Genomic DNA, 16,997 nt, shown 5'->3' with positions numbered 1-16,997 from the left:
CTATATGAGTCCTACAGTCAGGGGTACTGTAATCAAAGCGACCAAGGGGCGGTGAACGGTAAGGGTGCAAAATCTCGATAAGGACAGGAGAACCACCATCCAGATAGTGGCGTGCTGCGCACTCAGCATGCAATTCCGCAACCTCCGCCCGAACCTTGCCCAACTCGTCAAGGGCATGGTCCAGCTCGGTGTTGAGCATGGCGGCCATGTTGACCATGTTGTTGAGCCTGGGATTGCCTTCACCAACAGACGAGACAATCACACTTCCAGCACTGTCGGTCGAATGACAAGGGTAATACTTTAGGTCAACGCCATCAACTACCCCGCTGAACAACGAGCAATACTGCGAAAGTGCACGTCGTGCTGCATCTTGCATGGCTGCCTCGGCAGTATCCCTCAAAGTGATAGAATATTGCTCTGAGAAGGCCTCTGCACCCCGGAGATCATTGTTCGGACGGTGCACCAAGCAAGTAGCCTCCCACTGGTCCGGGTATAACCCGCGACGATGCTGGTAGACTACATAACGGTACTCGATAGACCAAGTGTGTCGGTCAAAGGCCCAATGCAACACGGTGTCGAGAGCTTCGTGGAAGTGACACCCGTGAGCGGCGTCGTGCTTGATGGGTCTAGCGATCCATCCCTCTGGCTCCTGCTCCTCCGAGAGCTCCTTGCCGTGGCTCGAACTACCACCGGCATCGTCGTCGTCTCTATCTCCGTCAGGGTCTCCTCTAGCAGCCGGGATGCCCTGTGGTGGAGCAGGGGGCATCTCTGGCTGAGGTGAAGGGGAAGACTGCCTCCCAGACTCCACGTCGTGCTGAGGCGTGGGGGAAGTGTCCTGCTGCTCCTGCTCCTAGTCCTGCTCCTGGTCCTGCTCCTGCTCCTGGCGTTGGCGCTCCTTCTCCTCGTGTAGGCGACGATACAGTCTTTCCAGGTGACTAGACTGACCTGGCACCGTGCGGCGCAGTGGGCGCTCCGCCAGGCGAGAAGGCAAGAAGGGGATCATTGACTTACGTGCAATGCATCTAATACAAGCCATCTACAAAAGACATAGTAAGCACAAGAGTGAGAGTAGAACTATAAGACCAGCAAGTAAACAGAAAGATAAGTGAGACAAAATTTTGTGAGATGAGTAATAATTTAGAATTGGTCAAGATTACCAACTTTTAAAATGACAATAAGTTCAAAGTAATAGTAAGAGTCTATAGTCCTTAGGGCGACCATTCTAGTCTAGGTTAGCGCGCGGTCCTATAGTCAGCAAGGGCTTTGATACTACTTATGTCACACCCAGTTTTGGAAGGTAAACCGAATGCGAACCATGTACGTGCCAGGATCAGAAACTCACATACACAACGATTACATAATTGGACATCATCACACATTGCTCAAAGTAAATAGTGGAAAAGTAATTTATTACAACAAGATGTCCAAGACATCCACTAAGTCTACAACATAGTCATTAACATCAAAATGCGGAAATCCGGAATGTAGAAGATAAGGCCTTCACAGGCAGCTGACTGGGGGTTTGCCACTAAAATAAACTAGAACTCATCGTAGTCCTGAAACTCCTCAAAGTCCTCCATGTTGCTAGCATCACCTCCTGAGCACTAAGTACAGTGGGGACAACCTAGGGTGAGGTGGTTTGTAAAGCAAGTTTGAGTACACATCAACGTACTCAACAAATGTCCCGTTTGGCTAAAGTGGACTAGATGTATATGGAGTTAAGGTTAAGCGGTTGCTTTTAGTTTGTCAAGTATTTATTACTATTAGTAGAGCCAAGTTTTAGTAATAACACAGTTATTACCCAAATGTACTCCCTCCAAGAGAAATACCAGAGACCAAAATTACAACCGTCCATATTAACCATCATCATAAAAGTAACCAAAGTTCTCCTAAGAAAAGAGGATCCCAAGGCCACTCTTTACCATGAGCACGACTGATATATCAGTTTTCTAACACTCTACAGAGCTCGCACACTTTACCCACAAGTCATGATTCCCATTCTACCCAGGGTTTTAGCCTCCCCATTGATCACTTCCAAGGTGACCTAGCAGGGTCTCACTATGTAGCCTTTACAAAGATTTCCCAGAGGTCATAGTCGCCCGTTAGGTTTCTCCAGTTTGATTAACACAATACCTCTCCCCAAAGGAAGGGTGACTAACAAAACCAAATCAAGAACCTCTGCAACCAGCCTCGGTAGAGCAAGTATTGTGCCCGGACCCCATTGACGGCCCTACGGCGAAGCCAACTACTCCTCTGGTTCCTCTAATTAATTAGCTAAGGGCATCCCATTCCACCCTCATGGTTGCACAGTTATCCCGGGTTGTCACTCCCCAAACAGGTCCTTATGGAGAGGTACTCAGGAAACAGCCTGAGTCCCCTAAAGTATCATGAGAACATCATCGGGATAACATCATCGTATCATAATATTCACATCATGTTCATTGATTAAAGTAAAGTAATAGCATAAAGTTAACCATGATAACCCAAAAGGTACACAAGGATAAGGTAAATACAGACTAGTCATTCCTTAGGTTTAAATAATGTTATGCGGGATGGTGAATTATAAAGTATGTAGGACATAATAGGTCATAGGACACTTGCCTTCACCAGGTTGTTGCTCAGGAAGATCTTCTGTAACACAGTCAAGAAACATGGGCTGCTCATTGTCTAAACAAAGCGATCATACATTCATTACATTTGGAAAGTACAAATGAACAGCACACCAAACATGTACAATCAAGCATATACTAGTTTGACAAGACATTATGAACATAAACGGGTAGACTTAAATGCTAGGGTTTAATATGATTAGAGATCAATGATTCCCTAGATTTCATGGACTATTTAGTTTAGTGCCACTAACTTTAGTGAGACACAAAGTTATAATAGGGACTAATTCATGCATAACATTTTACTAATCTCACAACATTAAACATCTAATTATAGTTAAGGTTTTCCTTTTTACTTATTTTCTTAAATAGATAAATTAACACATAAACCATCCTATAGCTTAGACTAAAAATTAGAGCACACAGAATGTGGATGAACATAATTTATTTGAACAGAGAATATTCCTATGAACATTTTACAATTTGAACCACTAAATTTTGAGTTAATACGAAAAAGATATGAAATAAACAAGTTTTGAAGTTTAAAATATGAAATTAAGCCTAAATCTGTGATTATTTAAAAGGTCAGGGGTATGTTAAAAAGAAACCAGGGGCCTGCACGCTAAATCATGGGACGACGGGTTGATTCTCGGAAACCCGAGGGTCTCTTACGCAAAACCACCACGCAAAGGGGTATGGGTTGTTCTCCGCCATCGGATCAGCGAGCAACGGCCCATATTAGATCTGGTAGAGCGGGCGCAAGCGCGAACGCGAGCGCGGGCTGACCAGCGGGCCAGGGGTGTCAACGGCCCGGCGCGAGACGGCCTGACCGGCCAAGCCCAGCGTGAGGGGCGCGGGTGAGGTGTAATACCCTAATTATAAATGAAAATAAGAGAGTGTCACACCCGAATTTAAGGGACAAAGGCGGGTGCATCTCATACATGCGCCAAAGAAGACAACATATATAATAACAGAGTGTATAGAGATAAATGTCACAATATAATCAGAGTACTTATTACATAGAGGAAGTCTTACAAAAATAAAAGATAAATATAACACAAACTAAGGATCATCCTTGGCGCAAGAAAGTCAACTGTGAGACGCATGCTAGATCGAATCGAACTCCTCGATTTGTGGCTCCTCTTGAACCACCTATTCTTCTCCTGTGGGGGGTGCAAGATAGCAAGGGTGAGCTCACACATGTTCATCGCTCAACATGTTGTGGAGAATAATGTGGCATGAACTCACCAAAGGTGGGAGTTCATCTGATGTGTAAAGCTGATCAACAGTAGGGGTTAAAGCTGAGCATTACTTTTAATAAGTTGGTCAAATTTTATTAGCAGTTACTAAGTGTAAGTAAATACGAAACCATAATAAATAATAGAACAAAATTAATAAATAATCCCATGCAAATGCAAATGACAAATTGAATTTAAGTTACATAGATTAATCATGCTAGAGTCCTCAGCTGCTCTTGACTGTGAGCTTGGCTAGTATACCAGTTTTACAATCTACAGAGGTTGTACCCTATACCCACAAGTCGTGTATCCCATGTCGCCAGGGTTTGCAAGGCCCTTAGACACTACCGAGGTGAATGGCTAGGGATCCACTACGAGGCCTTTACAAAGATCCACTAGGTTCCGAAAACCCGCTACAGTTTATGGGAAGAGCACTTGCAAGAATCCCTCGTCTGACCGCCATCGCAGCAAAATCAACCCGAGAACCTCCTTGCATGCAACTCCCCTACTTCCCTTTCCCCTTTCGGGTAAGGTAGTCTTCCACTAGCTTTCCTAATTAGTCAGCCAAGGGCGTCCCATTACACCCTTATGGTGGCCCATGTTTCTCAAGTTAAGCTCCATGTTCCAATTAAAGATATAATGATCTTGACATGAACATAAATAAAATAACAGAATAATTGGAACATGGATATAATGAAATATTAATCCCAAAACCATATAGAGCAATAGCAAAAACTACCCAATCATTCAGAGGCGAACATGGTAAAAGATAAACAGACTAGGGTGACCTATTGGGTCCCATCAAAATTAAACTTATGCATTGAATAGTGATAATAAAGAGTATTATTGGGTAACAAAAGTGAATAAAGGGCACAACTTGCCTAGCACTTGAGATTCCAGTTACCAGGGTGATTCTTCAGATTCTCATGACCTCACGCTAGTCGTAGCAATACAAACAAGGTATAGACAAAATTAACATCACACCAAACATAAGAACAAATTGAATAATAATTATCTACGCGTCGCTACGAGATCGTGGGATCGAGAACTACTAGGATCGGAGTCGTGGTCATCAAGTTATGATGTGATTAAATGATTAAACTAGGTTCAATGTTTATTTTATACTTCCAAAGAAAAGATAACCTAAAGTAGTAATTAATTCAACTCTAATCCAAATTATAATTTGACCATAGATCATATTTTAGTAGATTATAATGATAAGCAAATTAACAAGTCTCACCAACATAAATTTAATAAAGATCTAATTAAAAAAGAATGAGACATGGTATAATAAATGTTGTTAATGCATAGTAAATATTTATACGAGACTCACGCAACTCGAACGGTTCATTCGGAGTTAAAATGGGGAAGTTATGAATTTCCTAGGGTTTTATGTTTTTGATATAAGATTAATTAGGAAATTAATTTTAATGGGGCTTTCATGTCAAAACAGTGGCACTAGATGATAAACAATAATCTTACAAAATTATAGAAATTGAAATGAGTCAATTTGGAGTTCATATGGATTTTATATGAATTAAACAAGTTCTAGCATTTTTTCACATTAAAAATCATTTCTAATTATTTTTACTGGATTTTATAAGTCTCTGGACTGGGCACATGAAAACAGGGAAGTGCAGGGTTATCGGTGTAAAGTTTCCCAAGACTCAGTTTACCCACGTAGTGGACTGCGGGTTCATTACTTGATTCTGCAGGGGTTCATATGCTAAACTGTCATGGCGAAGGGGTATGGGCGGCTCTGGTCCGCCAGATCGAGAACCGACGGTGGTGATTAGATTTAGATCTTATTGAATCGATATGCACTGAGAGCTATTGGATCTATATCCAACGGCCAACATCCTACGATCCCAAGATCCAACCCTCCGATCACGATCCTACTACCGAGGTGGATCTAGCGAAGGGATACATGAGTTTTAATCCGTGTCGTCGATTACTGAATCCATGACCAGCACGCCTTCTTCTCCCCGAGGTAGGATGCGGCGGCGCCCAGCGTCCCGTCTGCGGTGGTCGCCATGACTGGCGCATGTCGAGCGACGATCCAAGCGCCAAAGCTTAATTCGGAGTAGCGCGAAACGAAACGGGCATGAACAGGAACATACTGGAAAGCAACTTACCGATGGAGGAGCAATGGAGGTCTCGGCCCACGGTGAGAGCGCCGATCCCAGCGGAAGAGGGACACCGGCAAGCAATTCACTGCTCCCCGCCCGATGTACGAGCCTGATGACCCCACAGATAGAACCGAGCACCCCCGCGCACATAATCGTCCTCAATCCACCACAAATCACTCAGCTAACCCGATTCTGGCGTGGCGGCAATTCTTGGACTCCCCCTCGCTAGCTACCGACGGTGTCGAGGGAAGAAGCTTCGATCCGAGCTGATTAAATACCCCGAGGAGGTGCGCCGAACCATCCCCTGCCCGACGCCCACGGCGAGATCTGTGGAATCTGTTTCCGTTGGCCAAGTCGTTGAGCCGCGCAGATTCCGCGCCACCGGTAGTGGGGTAGAGGAAAGATCTGTACACCCGGGCCCACACGACAGAGGCAGGTGAGCACAAATGCACGGGCGGGGTGGAAATGAGGCTGACACTGTGGGTCCCCGAGGGCAGAGATAGGAAGGGAAGCTAGGTACGCACTGGGTGACTGATTGGGCGGGTCCACGCGGAAGTGACCGTTGCGGAGAGCCAGGGCAGAATTCGCTGGGCCGCGCAGAGGGAAATCAGAAATGGGCCGAAAGCGGCATCTCGGCCCAAACTGTGCTTTCACCTTTTTCTTTTTATTTTCTATTCTCCTTCTCTAATCTTTTTGATTCAAATTTTGAATTCAAATTTAAATGTGAACTTGCACTCAGATGAAAATTACAAAATAAACATACTAGTATGGGTAGATTTTATTTATTTACTTATTTATTTTGTATAGCATCTTTCCTATTTTTTTATTATCTTTCTTTTACTTATTTCCAAATTCAAGTTTAAATTCATAATTCTAAATTCAAACCTGAGTTTCAAATTTGATTATAAGTGCAACAACGCATGAAACCCAATCATGAAGCCAGTATAGCTTTTTTTTCTTATTTGAGTTATTTATCATCTCGGTTAAGCAAATGCTTCTAAACATAATATTGAATACGGGGGGGGTATTTTCCCAAATCAATAGGAAATCCTCCAATTTATTTATTTTTTGAGTTTAAAAATAAATTTTAAAAGTCTCGACAATTTTTGAGTCATCTAACTTTAATACTATCTTTACCTAGCAATACTCATTTAAATAAAGGCTTTTAGTGTATCATTTAATGAAATGAATAACCATTTTATTGAATAGAAAACCTTTCTATTACTTCTTTTTCTAAAATAATTCTGGGTTTTCAGAATTCAGTCCTCAAATTTCACACTTAAGTATAATTTGAGATATCTGAATTTGCTATTTTATTTCTTCGTGTTTTTATTTTATTATTAATTTTTTTTTTCTTATACCAATTTTGGGCCTTACAGAGAGTACATCTCAACCTATGTGTTGCCTCATACTCATCATCACATGGTAATAACCACATACGAGAAAACAAATGATTACGATAACTAAATTAAGCCCTGCATCATATTGGAGTTTTGATTGTGCATTAAATAATAGGGAAAATAATACCAATAAAAATAAAATAATAAGTTTAAGATTTGGTTTGAAACCTAAATTTGAAAATGGAAAATGAGAAAAAGGAGGGAAAAGATAAGAAAAGGAGTATAAAATATAAATATAAATATATCCCTAAACTGGTATTTTTTTATTTTGTGCACTTGACCTGTGAAATCTGCAAACCAATTTTAAATTCAAATAGCAAGTTTGAATTTAGAAAAGGGAATTCAAAATAAAACAAAATGGAAAATAGAAAAGGGTCTGAATTTAATTGGGCCACGGCGACCAATTCGGCCCAGCTAGACCTCACCGCGCGTACCAGCCCAACTTCCCATCATGCCCACGCGCACCGACATCCTGGCCCTACGTGTCAGCTACATCATCCCACGAACTAAACCAGCTCTCCGTGGATCTGGTGCTTCACTGGCGGGTGGACCCACGACATCGGGCGGATTCGCTTCCTGGTGCGCACTCGCTGCGATGGGGCCCCATTTTCAGCAACCATTCTTGCGCAGGGTGTACCTGTGAGGTGGGGCCGCCATAGCAGAGATAGTTGGACCAAGCCAGCTCCGCACAGGTGTAACGAACCCCGCGCGCGCCGCATCGACCTCGCTGGGGATTTTAGGCGGATTCCGTTGTGTGTTGGCTATTTCCGCGCGTATAAGAAGATCAACCCGGCCGTGGCATCCTGCGTCCACCCAAACCTAGCCACTAACTAGAATTCGGCCGACATTGGTGTGTGAGTTGAGGGAGGGAATACTGCTCCGCCATTCTCGGCCAGGGCAACGTCTTGGCGTCGGCTTTGGGTTTGAGAGCTTCGTCGTGGGATTGCGCTCGCCGTGGTGTCAACCGGAGGGTCCAGGGGTGATCGAACCGTCGGCAATTGCACGCCGTTGTCCGCGCTCGGCCGCAAATTCAACCGGTGCGTGGGCTGCTGCAAACGGCGGCTAATCGCCAGTGAGGTAACTTCCATCCAACCTGTTTCCTCCTTGCGAGCGCGTAGAACCTGGTAATTGAGGAATAGCATAGTAGCGGGCTCGATTGACATCGCCGGCGACGTTTGTTCCTCGGCGGCGCGCCGTGCCGTTGGGAGGAGAGTGAAGCGATGGGGGAGATGGGGTCGGCGCCGTCCGATCTGGTACGAACGACATATATTAGACTAGAAGATACCCCTTCGTAGCATAGATCTGAACCGTTGATCCTCCATCTGATGGATGTGGACGCATACCGGTTCGGGTGAGGTTGTTTTAATCTGGACCGTCCACGCGAGATCCAGCGGCTAGATCTTTCCGATAACCCTTCCCTAGCACATTTAACACATAAGCCCCTGGATTTATTAAGAATAAACCTGCAGTCCGTGATGGCTGTGCGCTGAGTCTTGTGATTCTTGCGCAGGGACCCCTGCTCTTCCCTGTACTAGTGCGCCCAGTCCATGAAGTTAGGAAATCAGATAAATGGAGTTAGAAAATGATTTTAATGCAAAAATAAATGCTAGAACTTGTTTAATTCATATAAAATTCATATGAAGTCCAAATCAATCCATTCCAATTTCTATAATTTTATAATATTATTGTTTATCAATTAGGGCCACTGTTTTGATATGAAATTCACATTAAAATTTATATCCTATTTAATCTTGTACAAAACACATAGAATCCTTAGAAATTCAGGACTTAAAATCTATAACTCCGAATTGACCCGCTCCAGTTGCGTTAGCTTCATATGAATATTTACTATGCAATAACAACAGTTATTGTACCATGTTTCATTCTTTTATAACTAGACCTTTATTTAACTTATGTTGGTTAGTCTTGTTAATCTGCTTATCATTATAATCTACGAAAATATGATCCATGGTCAATTTATAATTTAGATTAAAGTTGAAATTAATTACTACTGTAGGTTATCTTTTCTCTAGAATTATAAAATAAACATAGAACCTAGTTTTAATCATTTAATCACATCATAACTTGATGACCGTAACTCCGATCTTAGTAGTTCCCAATCCCACATTCTCGTAGCAACGCGAAGATCATTGTTATACATTTTGTTCTTATGTTTGGTGTGATGTTAATTTTGTCTATACCATGTTTGTTTGTATTGCTACGACTAGCACGAGGTTTCGAGGATCTAAAGAATCATCCTGGTACCTAGAATCTCAAGTGCCAGACAAGTTGTGCCCTTGATCACTTCCTTTTTACCCAGTCATGTTCTTATTAATCATAATGATCTGTATAGGTTAATTTTGATGGGTCGTTGCCCTAGTTTTGGCTATCTTTATACCTTGTTTTACCACTTAATTTTTGGGTAGTATATGCTATTTCTTTATGTGGTTTTGGGTATAGAGATATACATTACTCATGTTCACACTTTTGTTATCAGTTTATTATTTACTGTTCATGATAAGATCATTATATTAATGGGAACATGGAGAACCACCTGGGAAAATAGTGCCACCACAAGGGTGGTATGGGACGCCCTTGGCTGACTAATTAGGAAAGCTAGTGGAGTAGGGGAGTTGCCTGCAGAGAGGTTCTCGGGTTGATTTTGCTGCGATGGCGGTCATACGAGGGATTCTTGCAAGTGCTCTTCCCATAACTGTAGAGGGTTTTCGGAAGCTAGTGGAACTTTGTAAAGGCCTCGTAGTGGATCCCTAACCATTCACCTCGGTAGTGTCTAAGGGCCTTGCAAACCCTAGTGACATGGGATACACGACTTGTGGGTATAGCGTACAACCTCTGCAGAGTGTAAAACTGGTATACTAGTCATGCTCACGGTCATGAGCGGCTCGGACACTCACATGATTAATTTATGGAACTTAAATTCAATTTGTCATTTGCATTGCATGGGATTATTTATTCATTTGTTCTATTATTTATTATGGTTTGGTATTTACTTGCACTTAGTAACTGCTAATAAAATTTTGACCAACTTATAAAAGCAATGCTCAGCTTCAACCTTTATTTTGTTGATCAGCCTTGCACTTCACATAAACTCCCACCTTTGGTGAGTTGATGCCACATTATTCCCCACAACTTGTTGAGCGATTAACATGTGTGAGCTCACCCTTGCTGTCTCACACCCCCCATAGGAGAAGAATAGGTGGTTCAAGAGGAGCCACACAGCGAGGAGTTCGATCTGATCTAGGTGGCGTCTCCCAATTGACTTTATGGCGCCAAGGATGGACTTTAGTTCGATCTATATTTATATTTTATTTGGAGACTTCCGCTATGTAATAAGTACTCTGATTATATTGTGATATTTATGTCTATACACTCTGTATTATATGTGTTGTCTTCTTTGGCGCATATATGAGATGCACCCAACTTTGTCTCTTAAAACCAGGTGTGACATGAGGGGAGCCGGGATGAGCGGTTGGATTCGCATCGGACGGTGACGATCATATCTGTTTTAATTAAACCCAGACTACCAGATCTTGGATGGACGTCCGAGATCCGTCGGTCAGCATGGTCGGGATGGAGGGTCCTTGGCACGATGGCGCCGCTCGACCTCGCGGCGGGATCTCGCCGGAGACGAGGGGATTGGCCACGACACGACGCTAGGTGCTTGGGGAATAGCTCAGGTGCGATCAGGGCGACCCTGCAAACTGAGTGTTAGGCACAATACCAGCGCGGGGGCACTAGAGAGCGCGGAACACGGCGAAGCAGGCTAACGGTGGCGCGGATCAACTCTGGCAAGGAATTGTGCGGGCACTAGGGCAGTAACGAACGAATTAAGTGCATAGGGAGGTTGCTGACCATGAGTGCGAACCCGGGAGCACCTGGAGGACGACGGGGAGGCGGTGAAGTCTCGGGTCGACGGCGGCTGTCACACCTGGAATTAAGGGACAAAGCCGGGTGAATCTCATACATGCGCCAAAGAAGACAACATATATAATAACAGAGTGTATAGAGATAAATGTCACAATATAATCAGAGAACTTATTACATAGCGGAAGTCTTTCAAAATAAAATATAAATATGGATCGAACCAAAATCCATCCTTGGCGCCAGAAAGTCAACTGGGAGACGCCACCTAGCTAGATCGAATCAAACTCCTCGCTATTTGGCTCCTCTTGAACCACCTGTTCTTCTCCTATGGGGGGTGTGAGACAGCAAGGCTGAGCTCACACATGTTCATCGCTCAACAAGTTGTGGGGAATAATGTGCATGAACTCGCCAAAGGTGGGAGTTCATGTGATGTGTAAAGTGATCAACAATAGGGGTTAAAGCTGAGCATTGCTTTTAATAAGTTAGTCAAATTTCATTAGCAGTTACTAAGTGTAAGTAAATACCAAACCATAATAAATAATAATAGAACAAAACTAACAAATAATCCCATGCAATGCATATGACAAATTGAGTTTAAGTTTCATAAGTTAATCATGCGAGAGTCCTGAGCTGCTCATGACCGTGAGCTCGGCTAGTATACCAGTTTTACACTCTGTAGAGGTTGTATCCTGTACCCACAAGTCGTGTATCCATGTCGCCAGGATTAGTTAGACCCTTAGACACTACCGAGGTGAATGGCTAGGGATCCACTTCGAGGCCTTTACAAAGTTCCAGTAGCTTCCAAAAACCCGCTACAGTATGGGAAGAGCACTTGCAAGAATCCCCCGTCTGACCGCCATTGCAGCAAAATCAACTCGAGAACCTCCTTGCATGCAACTCTCCTACTTCCCTTGCCCCTTTCGGGTAAGGTAGTCTTCCACTAGCTTTCCTAATTAGTCAGCCAAGGGCGTCCCATTCCACCCTTGTGGTGGCACGTGTTTCTCAAGTTAAGCTCCATGTTCTAATTAAAGATAATGATCTTGACATGAACATAAATAAAATAACAAAATAATTGGAACATGGATATAATGAACCCAAAACCATATAAAGCAATAGCAAAACTACCCAAGTGATTTAGGGATAACAAGGTAAAATGGATAAACATACTAGGGTGACCTATTGGGTCCCATCAAAATTAAGCCTATGCATTGAATAGTGATAATAAAGAACATTATTGGGTAACAAAAGTGGATCAAGGGCACAACTTGCCTGGCACTTGAGATTCCAGTTACCAGGGTGATTCTTCAGATCCTCGTGGCCTCACTGCTAGTCGTAGCAATACAAACAAACATGGTATAGAAAAAATTAACATCACACCAAACATAAGAACAAACTGTGTAATACTGACCTACACGTTGCTTCGAGATCGTGGGATCGAGAACTACTAAGATCGGAGTCATGGTCATCAAGTTATGATGTGATTAAATGATTAACACCAGGTTCTATGTTTATTTTATAATTCCAGAGAAAAGGTAACCGAAAGTAGTAATTAATCCAACTTTAATCAAAATTATAAATTGACCATAGATCATATTTTAGTAGATTATAATGGTAAGTAGATTAACAAGACTAACCAACATCAGTTAAATAAAGACCTAATCATAAAAGAATGAGACATGGTACAATAAGTGTTTTTATTGCATAGTAAATATTTATACAAGACTAACGCAACTTGAACGGATCAAATCGGAGTTAAAACAGAGGAATTGTGAATTTCCTAAGGTTTTATGTATTCAATACAAGATTAATGAAGGGTTTAGTTTTAATATAGTTTTTATGCCAAAACAGAGGTACTATGTGATAAACAATAATATTATAGAATTATAGCAACTGGAATGGACTAAAAAGGAGTTAAAATTCATTTTCTAGGAATTAATTAAGTTCCTATAATTATTTTCACACAAAAATGTATTTTCTAAATGAATTCCTTTGATTTTCTGTTCTTTGGACTGAGCGCACTATTTACGGAAACCATAGGGGCTACGACGCAAATTGTTCTAAGACACAGGCCATCCCGCAGAGTACTGTGGGTTAAATTCTGTAAAGTTCAGGGCTTCTTTTGCAAAGTCGTCGGCCGAAGGGGTACGGGCGACCTCGAGCCGTTGGATCTGCCTTAGATGGTCGCGATTAGATTCTTATCCAATACGAACCAGTACGCAACTAGGGTCATTGGATCTGGGATCTACGACTGATGACTTGCCATGCCCTAACCAAATCAGAACGGCCCGATCACTATCCAACGGTCCACACCATCCTATCTTAAATGTTATCGCCGATCTAGTTTGGATGGTTCATGTGAGGATCAACGACCCAAATCAACTATGTAACCATCTACTCCTAGCCCTCTGATTAAGATCCTACGGTGATCGTGTGTCTCCTACCTCACGCTCACACCCGAGCTCTCCACGGTAGCGCGCGGTGGTGAGCGATTCATCCCGCCCCTGAGCGTCGATTTCCCCCCTAGCAGACATTGAAACGAAGCGGACTCGCATGCGAACCAGAGGAGAAGACTTACCCTCGATTGAGACGGCAATGAGACCCAGCCACGGCACACAGCTGCATCGCGACGCCTGAAAACATATCGGCGAGCAATAAGCAGGGTTCCCAGAGACGACTTGCCCGGATACTTCTAGACCCCATCCAGTAGACCTCCGCGACCCCGATGATCCACCACCGAGGTCCGGTTCTTGGTGTCTATGCCTGACGGCAGCCACGGCGGATCCACACATCAAGCGGCAAATTTCTTAAATGATGGCATCCATGGTTTGACGAGATGCGCCCCTACGTCACCTATATACTCTGAGAAGGAGTCCAAACGCTTGCGGAATAGAAGAACGGATCCTACAAACTCGTGATGACCCCAGCGGCTTGCGACGGAGCGACGGGATCGGAACCAGAGACTCACGGACGGCGAGTTTGGCATCTCTGTAATAGAGCTAGGGCGGGGAAAGTGTCTGACTGGAGTGTGGGGCCTGGCCCACCAGTGGGACACCACACAATTGTTAGCTGGGCCGCGTATAGTATAGCCTGGGCTGGTTCAGTGGTTTTGGCCTAGGCAGTGAGTTTCTCTTTTTCTTCATCTATTCCTTTCCTTTATATTTTTAATTCAAATTTGAATCCCAATTCGAATCAGGTCTTTGAATTTCAAAATTTATTTAAAATGAACAAACAAAGAGATTTACCAGCATGCAATGCAAGGTTCATTTTATTCTTTTAATTCTTAGTTTAATTTCGAATGCATTGTTCATGCTTCCTAAAATTCAAACAACTTTTCAATTTTATTTGAAACCACCTAATCTCCCATACAATTCCTAAATACAAATAATGAAACTACTTCCTCCTATAACTTATGTTTAATATGATTTAAACACATAGTTAATATTTTATTTTATTTTTCATTTAGTTGGTTTCAGGAAAATAGTTTCAAGGACAAACCATCTTTAATCCAAATATTTCATAGAAATTATCTAATTTCCACAATAAGACTTTTGAGGTGTTACAGCGGTGGACTCCGGCTGCACGGGAAAACACTCCGGTGAGCGCGGACCAGTCAAACCAGAGGGGAAGAAGGCGAACCAAGGGGTGTCCCGAGTTGCTAACGGCGAGGCGGAACTCACCGGGGCAACGGATGCGACGGTGGCCGTGGAACGGGCGGCGGGCTTCGGTGAGCGGCGGCGGAGCTGCCTAGTTGCGTGCGCATGGCAAGAGAGGGGGCGAGAGAACTCGACTGAGGGTGCAAGTGAGCAGGGGGAAGTGGGCGAGCGGGGCGCGGGCTCTAAAGGGGCGAGGGCGTGCGGTGGTGGCCGAAGAACGCGGACGTGGGCGCGTCCACGGCGGGGACGTGGGCGTTAGGTTAGGGACGGTTCATGGGTGGGGGCCGCGGGGCAGAGAGAGAGAGAGAGCGAGTGCGTGCGAAAAGAAACGGCGCCGATAGGCCAGCCCCACAGAGCAGCGAGATGGAGAGAGGGAGAGAAGGGGCGCGCAGGCTGGCGCTAACATGTGGGGTCCGCCTGTCAGGGCCCAAGGGCGCGCGCACGGGGTTGGGCCTGGTGGGCCGACTTGGGCTGAAATGGCTTTTCCATTTTCCAGGGAATTTCTATGTGCTTTTGTATTTATTTTCTCTAGGGTTTTCATTTCAAATTCAAATCAAGTTTCAAATTCAAACAAAATCAAACATGTGTAACAATTCAAAGAATATTTGGAGCTCAGCATGATGCAACTTTTCATGACTCATATTGTTTTGACAAAATAAAATAATTAGTCCCTCACTAATTAAGCTAAATGTACCCAAAAGAAAGAGAGAGAGACAGAGGAACTAGAGAGAGAGAAGAGTAACACCTGAATTTGGTTGGTAATTAGAAAGAAATTTTATACCCCCAAATTCAGGGTGTTACAACCTTTGAGTTGATTGATACTCAAATCAGTTCAAAGTTCGGGGGCTGCGGTGCACCCAAATGGACACAAAGATGAAGCAAAAGTTAAACTCGAAAACACATTATGAAGACCTTTGAGTTGATTAGTACCCAAATCAATTCAAAGCTGTGTAACACCCCAGGTGTTACTCAGGGTTTCTCCTCAGTACCCACATTTGTGACCTATTATAACATGTGGTTTAGTTGGAGCTTAAGGCACCAAACTTGAGGAGCCAAGCCTTGATAAAGTATTTATCACCCTAGAGATCATACCTTAACCATATCAGGCTAGGGAAGATGGTGAAGAGCTACAACCCTAGAATCCCTTTTTAGTACATTAGTGCACTAGAGAAAAACTCAGTGAAAGGACCAAGCAAATCACATTGTCATGACCTGGACCAATTATAAAAGTTATAACACACTTAGTAACATACAAAAAATAGTCAGAGAGTTTTCTCAAAAAAATCATGCCAAATCCCCAAACAAGCCACTCAAATGGGAGCTTCAAATAAAAACCAGGATTTCAGAGTTCTGAAATCCAGCCCTCTCGCAAGGATCAGGGGTGTTCACCAAGTTCTAAAACGCAAAACCCCTTGGCCCAATTGACAAAGTCGTGACTAATTACCCAACCTAACCCCTGTCAGAAGATGGCATCGAAACTCGAAGCCAGACGTGACAAAACCCTGCCATTGCCTCGGGAAAACGCCTACTGGACAGATCACACTTGAGTGGGCAAGATCTGCTCAGCTAGTGAACAAAATCCATCGAGCCCCACACCTTATTTCTAGCTTAGAGTATAAGCAACAGATCGTATACAAAGATTTAGTTGAGATAGGGCTCGGACAAGTGACAAAACGGCAAAGAAAGGGGCTTGGCGAACACTTGCCAGGTGTTCGACGAAGGTTGACAGAAGTCAAGCGAGCTCTGTCCGCCTGCCCATGCACCAACCAGCGCGCCTGCCCCAGCCTGTGCCACGACTGAGGAAACCGCAGCGTCGCGAGCGCCCGCGCCTATAAGTACCAGTGCGCCCTCAGCCTCTCCCTATGCACCCATTTCAAGCCTTCTTCGCTGGAGTTCGCGACCGCCGGAGTACGCCCCCACTCGCCTCACTAACCGCGGTTCCAACCAATGTGGCCCGGCCAACACCGTCTTCCAACCCTCACGCCATCACTACCAGGAGGTTCTAGCCCCCAGTTAACCTCCTTGGCCAACCCAATTTGCCTGTGCGCCTCGCTAAGGTAGTGCCACCGCTCGCCGGACCTCA

Source organism: Zea mays, chromosome 7 (genome assembly GCF_902167145.1).
Source record: "Zea mays cultivar B73 chromosome 7, Zm-B73-REFERENCE-NAM-5.0, whole genome shotgun sequence".
Lineage (NCBI taxonomy): Eukaryota > Viridiplantae > Streptophyta > Magnoliopsida > Poales > Poaceae > Zea > Zea mays.
This window is presented reverse-complemented; position numbering follows the sequence as displayed.